Consider the following 8,586-nt stretch of genomic DNA (forward strand, 5'->3'; position numbering starts at 1 on the left):
CTGGTGGCTCTCCCTCAGGTGGCTCCCCACACTATTGGACCAGACAGTAGCATATCCCTTGGGAACCAAATGCTGAGCTGTCAGGCCTGAATGGACACAGAATACTCCCAGGCATGGTCCCAAGCGCACTTCTTGGACACCTCTCACCCTCTCATCCCCGCCACCAAATGCAAATCTGAAGGTCAAGGAGGATGTACTGCATGCGGCCTTGCCTATGTGAGGCCCTGGGTTGCATCTCTGGAAGAAAGTGAAGCAACTCCCAAGGCAGGTTTAAGCCCGGAAGGAGAGTGTGGGAGAGACAATTCTCTTGAGCAGAGGACAAGTCCCAGCTCAGATTAAATCCTAGAAGCACAAGATGTTAGGGTGTGGACATACTGGTCAGTTTCCATCAGGGAGCACTTGGCTGAAGGGATGGCCTGGCCCCCCTCTAGAACCTGGTTTGGAATGAGTAGCTGGCAGAAACAGTGGTGCAGTTGATGGCCACATGGGAGGGTTCTGAGAAATATCCAAAGGGCTATCAATTCAATTTTAATCAGAGAACATTTTTGTTTTCTAAATCATAGACAAAGGCATGATATGTACAACTGGTATAAAGCCCTATGTCAAAGGAACTTGTTATATGCAAATATGTCTTGCTAGTTGAAATATATGAGCATGTGTCTTAAAATAATAAACAGAGAAGGAATTCTACATATCTGGTGGGAGGGCAAGGACAGAATTATAGACATGTGATTGTACAAGTACTGATGCAGGAGGATGAGGTGAGGCTGGAGGGAGACTCCAGCCGAGAACATTGAAGGTCTACGTCATTTTTCTCACCTGACAGCCCCTCTGAAATGGGCAGTTAGACATCATCACCCCAGAGTACTGAGTCACTGTAATGGAGCCTAAGAGATCAGTTTGCCCATGACAAGTGTTGAAAAGCAATAGGCCAACACACCTTACCCAAGGATGGCATTCAAGGACCACCAGCTCACTGCTCTCTAACTGGCCATTTATCCATGGGAGTTCACTCCAATGTTCCTGGCATATCAACCTGACTTCTGCTTATACCAGATCCATCTACTAAGTCTAGGTGTGGCAAGGGAGGAAGCCAAAGGAGGACAATCATATGCAAAACAGAGCAGCTTAAATTAAAGATAAGCACACTTAGATGATAAAGAAGAATACCAAACTCCCCTCTGAAGGAAGGCTAGTGTTCTTTTGGAAACATGTGAGCAGAGAAACAGAGCCAGTGTAAGCAATGAAAACCTATGTCCTCCTTTCCTTCTTGCTCTTCTGCAAAGAAAGCATTTCACAGTGTGAGACTTCCTTTATAAAAGCATCTATTCTCATGAGATGAATGTTTGCCAAGGGTGTGTGTGTGAGACTGGGAGAGGAAGGAATGAAAAGGCAAAGGCACAAGAGATTGGAAACAGTACAACGCCATCTGCTGACATAAGAAAAAAAAAAAGTTCTGAGCACACTGCCTTACACTGTTGTGTTTGAGAAAAATCAACACATCAACTTTTGGCTAAACTTTGTAAAATAAAAAATCAATAAGGAAAGCATATGGGATGTTGTTTTGCTTATGTCTGTCAAGTCCTGAACACTAACTCAAAATTTGAAGACCACCATTCCTCAATTGTAGACAGAACCATACCCACTATTATATTAGGATGTGCCTTTTTGAATTAATGCTTTAGTTTTGAGGGGGTAGATGCCAAGAAATAGAACTGCTGATTTGTATCACTGCACTGGGTGGTGGGGTGAATAACTTTTTGCATCGATAATTTAATTTAAATGGATAAATAATTTAAATCATAATGATCTGACTAGAACAATAAAATTTAAAAAAAATTGTGGAGATTATTCCACTTAAAGATTTCAGATAATCCTTGAAGTCAGCTAAGGAGCAACTGCTTCTGATAATGGAAACAGATACAAACTTTTAGCAAATCAGGGCTAGGATTAAACTCTTTAAAATCAGATGTTGTTCCTATGTCTTATCTTACACAAAAATTTAGTCTGGTTAGTTTCATCTTTTATGTCCTGTAAGTAGGAACAGGACACTACTGAACAGTCTGCATACTCCTCAAACAGTGCTCTAGAAAATTGAAAGCTTTATTAGGCCAAATCACATTGATGAGGCGAGGACTGAAGCAACTGAATCCATTTCTAACTGAATTTGTTGTTGTGCTCAGATATGTGGATATTCTCTTGAGAACTAAGGACTACAAATTTTTTCCATTAAAATTATTTTATTGTTGACAGCTTTTTTTAAAAAATAAAAAGATATGTCCCTCTCAAAATTGGGCCCACTCACAAAATATCTTGCCGGGGTTAAAGAAAAAAAAATAAACGTTAGTATCCCCTGACATATTTTCACAGAAGAAACATGAACTCAAAAGTTTTGTGATCTTTGAAATTCCCTTACCTTAAAAAATTGTTTTAGAACACTCCAGTCCTCTATAGTGATCTCATGAAAAATACCAAAAAAGTTAAAGCTACACAGTACCACTTCACTTTCTATAAGTGTGAGTCAAGTTTATAGGATGGTCCTCTTCAAGAGTTTCCACACAGTGATATAAAGTACTGGATAAGCAGTCCCTGAATCTTTTTTTACAAGTTATATCTCCTAAAATTTTTGTTTGTTTTTGAGTCACACTTAGAGATGCTCAGACAAGTGATAGAGACTGTGGTGGGATACTAAAGGTTCATCTGTGCAAAAACCCTACATTTAAACTTTCTGCTTCCTGGCACGTGGACCCACAGAAACATGGAACGTGTGCTCAAAGAGACAAATGCTTGGCTCTATACTCACAAGTCACTGCAGGTGGGCTTGGGGAACCATACAAGACATCAGGGAATCAATCTTGGGTCATCCATGTGCAAGGAAAGCATCCTACCTGTTGTACTATCTTCCTGACTCTCTTAAAACTATAGTTATCTAACACTCAGCTTCATTAGATACAAAAGAGCCTGTTGTTCTGAGTTGCCTTCCAGTACTAGTTTCTGTCAGACATTAGGCAGTAAAACACACAACACACTTTTCTATGAGAATAGAATTCTAGACAGTGTCACTCTCTAAAGATGACTTAGGGCTATTGAGTCATGCATTAACAAGGAAAACTGGGCTCAACTCAAACCACTATCCAGAATTTAATGTCCATCAATTTCATGAGTGCTTTGGCATTGGTACGATTTTTCATGTTTCCGTATTAATGACATGGCAGCACCTTCAGGCATTTGTCTCTTTGAGCACACGTTCCTTTAATATCCCACCACAGTTTCTATCACTTGTCTGATCTTGCACTGGTCTCTACACTTTAATCCAACTCCTGTTGGTTTTTTACATTACCCCTTATTTCCCATTTAAGAGTTTTGCTCTTCAGGAATGAGTGAAAGTACAATACAGCAAGTAGTTTGGAATCATATTCCTGGAGAAAGCCAGAGAGGGCACAAGGAGTAACTCAGACCCCATAAAACAGATTCCAGATCTGCCCAAGGAAATTTATAACTATCAGGGCAAGGCAGAAGAGGCATTTAGGAGCCAAAAGTTCTAGTAGGGGCCAAGGACTGGAGGTTCACTTATTGAGCACTACTCTAGGAACCCTTGCTCCACATGATGAGCAAGTTTGTTCTCAACTAAGGCCACTGCCAGGAGTTTGTGGGGAAAAAAAAGGATTCAGTATTAATTCCACAAACCTTTATGACAGTTAAAATATTTTAATAAATTAATAAAAGTGAAAAAACCCTCTAGGCTACTGATATCAAGGGTAAAAGAAAAGTAAAAAATTCATGAAAGCAAAAATCATCTACTAATGTCAATCTCTGGTTGTCATCTGATGTCAACATCATCTGATGTCAACTGCCTGGGACTGGTTTTTTTTTAATTACAGAAATCATTTCACTAACCTTTAACCCCATGAACCATAGCCACAGGCAGCTAATGAACACCAGACAGGCCCTAGCAGATGTTCTTACCTGGAGGCAACTCACCTTCTGCACTAACTCATCTCAAACTTATTTTAGGTGAATAGTTGAAAATGGGCAAGTAAAAGCAAATGGGGCATTTAGAAAAGTCTTTGTTAGAATCAAATAGTGTTTTCTCATTCAACCCAGTCTGAAGCAATTTCCAAGACTATTGCTAACTGCTTATTAAAAGAATCAGAAACAAGTTCCAAGTTTAAAAAGACACAACTCTTATGAATAAGTTGTTTCAGAAACTGGGTTAAACAGAGTTTAACAGTTCCCTTAACTTCAACTCTTTCATTTGCTTAAGTGCATTGCTAAAGCATATTGCTAGGAATGCTCTGTGAGTTTCCAGGAGAGGGATAAAGCCACACATCTTTCTAATTTTATCTGCCACAGCAGCTAAAATGCAAAAGTCTTGCAGATCCAGGGTTCCCACTCAGAGGTTGCTGAGCTAATTAAGTGTTCACTCTGAGATGACAAGAGGGAATGGACTTGAAGGCCTTCTGGCAAGGTGTCAAAATGCCTGTTCCTATTGCAGGTTCTTTTGCCAAGAGGTTGTTAGCACTGGGCCCAGTTCACCAGCTCCACAGACCCACTGGGCCCCACCTGCCTGCAGGCATGGATTGCCAGGCTGCCCACTCCAGTCCAGGCCAGGCCAGCAGCCAGTGTCCAGCACCTCACGTCCTGTTCTCCTGCATCTCCAAGTGGCAAATGCTGACCACAGAGGTCGCATTCAGGAACATTCATTTCACCCTCATCCTCAACTCTATGTCATTCCCTTTGGGGAAAGTTTTGGAATTGCTGCTTACTAAGAAAACCTTTTTTTGAAAAAAAAATTTTTTTTTCTCTTTAATATAAATACTACTAAGAAAAATGAGCTACAAAAGTCCCTCTTTAAACCATTCTTCTTTCACAAAGAAGTTCCAATTGGCAAGAGACAAGGAAGCAAATAGAGGAACAGTATAAATTTTCTTTGAAATATAGAAAAAAGGTTTCTGATAAATACTATTGGCCTATTGGCTGAAAAACAGTTAACATGTTTGTCACTTTCAAAAAGCTACAAGTGAAAAAAAAAAAAAAAAAAAAGAAAGAAAAAAAACCCAAAAAGCTACAAGTGAATTTCTCTGAAAAACCCAACGTCTTTTTTTTTTTTAAATCCACAAAACTGGAGCTCTGCCAAAGCATGAATGTTACAAAAACAAGTGCCACATGGCCTTCTTGAGGCTGTATGCTCACTCACCAAGCAAGGATGATGCTCTGGGAGACCTACACATCACAAAGTTGGCACATGAGTTTACGTGGTGCTCTGCTATTGTACATAGGGGCATGCTGCTTCCTTCTTACTAACCCCCATCTTCAAATCTATTGAGTGAGAACAAGACCACATTCAAGTGCAGGAATAAAAGTTTTACCAACTGTCTTTGTCAGGTCCACATTAGGCTTGGCCAAGAGAAGCAGGAAGTCCAAAGTAGTAAAAAGAGTGAAGCTTGAACAAGAGGTTTCTTCTCACTCAGGCCAAAGTCCCAGAGGGCTTACATGGTACAGCCTCCATATCTGACTCCATAATTCAAGATGGTGACAACCACATTACTGACAGTACAGTAGAAAAGATACACATAAAGAGCAAGGGAGACACACACACTCGCTCAGGAAAGATTCTGGAAAGAACCAAGAATTAGCCAGAAGTTCACTGCCAGGCCATGAAATCACCAAACTTCCTGGATCTGGAGAAAATCTCTGAGGTGTCTATAAAAGGGGGTTATAGGAGATAGCAGCAGGCTCTGTCATAAAACCTATAATGACTCACTCTTCCTCTTAAATGCTTTTACCTTTCTGCATGAGTTAAACCTCAATTTGTACACACTAGGGTATGTCCACACCAGTTATTTTTTCTTTCCTTCTGTTTCTTTACTTCTCTCCTTCTTTTCCACCTTCTCCTTCTCCTTTCGTATTGCTAGGTATCAAAGTCAGGGTCTCACACATACAAGCCAAGTGCTTTACCACTGATCTCTTTCCTGGCCCCACAATAGGTATGTAGGGCTGGTATCCATTATTAGTGTCCATATTCCTTTTGCTGAACTATGTTCAACATTTTGATTAGGAGACAGTGGGGCCACTCCTATCCATCCTTGAGACTTTATGCTTTATAACTATCTGACATTCAAGATTTTTTAGGTTAGAATATACATTTTTCCCCAATAATGTCTCCTTTGCCCTCTTTCCAAAATATTTGCAGATCATTCTCCCAAACTGCAGTCTATTTTTGAAGATGGAAAAAAAATCAATCAGTCCCCACCCTCTTAGTATGTCACAGGGAGTAGCTGGCAGTGGAGAGGAGAGAGGAGGATGGTAATGTGGACTCTTGTGGGCGGGTGCACGCAACACATCACGCAGTGCCCCACTGTCCAGATAAGACTCAATTAACACCAGTGTTCATCTTCTTTGAGACTAGCACTGAAGCAGGGTGCCCCGACCCAGAATAGTTTCCCTTCAACTTCACCATTCTGCACTAATTATTTTCCAAGAGCCTTTAATCAGCATTTCCTAAGCTGTGTTCCACAAGTATCAAGAAAGATTGCCTTGCGGGGGTGTGGGGCAGGGTAAGTACAAGGAATATTTTTTCTTGTATAATGAATTAAATTATATGCAATAAATAGTTTTTAAAGTCTTAACTGCTGCAAAATAACCAGCTTGTGAGTAATTGCCTGCCAAACCAAACCCAGGCCTGTATACTAGGAGAGCATAGGAAAATGTTGCCAACAGTCCTGGCCAGCCCTCTGCTCACTCTTGGTTGACTGGCTCCATGTAGATCTGCCTCCTAAAACCTACTCGGTAATAAGAATGTTTCAAAGATGTATTTAATCTTTCTCATCATCTTTTACTGATTTTTTGGAGGGGTGCTCCCAAATGGTGCTTAGAAGACAGTGGGATCACTCCTATTCATACTTGGCTCAAAGTAAAGACCCAAGGATACTGTGCTTGCTCAGACCCTGCAGTGCTACCCACCTGGGTAGTTTCTGGGGAACCAGGGCAACATCCACCCAGTGGTGCTTGGGTGCCACATGTAGCACTGTTCTTTGAAGGAACATATTAAGGAGTCCATGAGTTCCTCTAGATATATAACTTCTAGATGACCTCAGCAAATGAAGAGCCAGACCTCCATCAATCTTTTCAACTTTATCCTGGTATCATGGGTCAGAGTAGTATCATTCTGGAGTAGACCCATTGCTCTGGGTTATTTCATGTGTCATTTTTGTCCTGGGGAATCTTAAGTTAGGACATATGATCTATATGTACCCAACCTTGGCATCACACAGTATCCCAGAATTATGGAGTGTAGCCCTGGTGGTCCCAACTCTGCAGGGCTTAAACAGTACCTGATCTTAAGCTATCCCATTGAACTGATGACATGGGTAACTGAAAATTCATGAGAGAGACCCTTGAGTGCCAGCTATAGGTGCCCCCTAAAAAATATGGCAGCAGTAAGAGACATTCTCTATTGTCTAAGAGCAGGTGAGTGTGCAGCAGAGAAGACAATGACTCCCTCCTCTCACGGCATAGGGCACTCTCCACCTCACTAGGAGTCATGAAGTTTATGTTCAATGTGTGACCATATTATTTTTCCCTCAAAATCCACTAGGATTTGAGAACCCCCACAAAAAAAGGTTGTGTAGACCAATAGCAAATGTTGGTGGGCTGAGGATATGAGTCCTGTGATGAACTTGCTGGTGGAATAGTTGACTGGAATTCAGCAGCCATCCCTGAATTTCAGGGCCTGGGGCCTGTGTTTCTATCTGTGAACTCATGACAGTAGCTGCCTTACAGGGTTATCTCAGATCCTGGAAATGGTGTTATACTATGTCAGCACAGACCTGACAGTCCTGGCTGTAGCATGCCAAGCACAGCACTGGGTCCTCTTGCTGGTAGGTCTTTGGCTATCCAGCTCTAAAACTCAATCATTTGCAAGCCCATGTCTTCCAAACAATGTCTACTGGGAAGTCTTCTTTTGCATGAGAGCTTATAGGGGGAGATGAGACATAGAAAGGAGAACTAGCTAACCAATGAGAAGAGCAATGGGAATAAGTAGTGTTGGCAGGCAGGGGCCATAACACCAAGGAGCTCAGGATAGGGGTGTTCTGGGGACCAACAGAACAGAAGCGGGAAACAAAGATCTGGGGATACTGAACACAGAGTGTGGGCAAAGAGGCAACAGGTATTATAGTACCCCTTACTCACCTTTTCTCTGGGCCATAACAGACCGCATTTTAGAACATTCTAATAATAAAACTCACCTCTCAAGACTATACTTTCAGGGATCACTTCTATAGTATGTGACTAGAGAAGTTTCTCTGATCATGTAGAGCACCCGAAACCACGAGGAGGAGCCAGACTGTCCTCTTCTGAGCATCAAGTTGGTTGGTTGTAGGTGTTGCTTCTGTGACTGCCTTTGGCCATTGGTGATCATTCTTCCCTTCCTTTGGAGAGGGAGAGGATGCAGTCTGAAAGGTAAAATAAATCAATACATACATACATATATACATACATACATACATACAACTCACCTCTCCCAGGGCAAAAGTACTCATGCTCTCCCTTTTGGCAAAGGTGGAAGTGATGGGTAACATGGAC

The 8,586-nt window shown here is 41.5% G+C and overlaps 1 non-coding gene across 1 annotated transcript; it reads left to right on the forward strand.

The window, feature by feature from the left end:
- The first annotated feature begins 8,254 nt into the window (after positions 1–8,254).
- LOC125995267 (small nucleolar RNA U3) lies at positions 8,255–8,465 on the forward strand. Its single transcript, XR_007490821.1, has one exon. It is a non-coding gene; the product is annotated as a small nucleolar RNA U3 (small nucleolar RNA).
- The last annotated feature ends 121 nt before the right edge of the window (positions 8,466–8,586 follow it).

The sequence above is a fragment of the Suncus etruscus genome, chromosome 1 (genome assembly GCF_024139225.1).
Source record: "Suncus etruscus isolate mSunEtr1 chromosome 1, mSunEtr1.pri.cur, whole genome shotgun sequence".
NCBI classification, from domain to species: Eukaryota; Metazoa; Chordata; class Mammalia; order Eulipotyphla; family Soricidae; genus Suncus; species Suncus etruscus.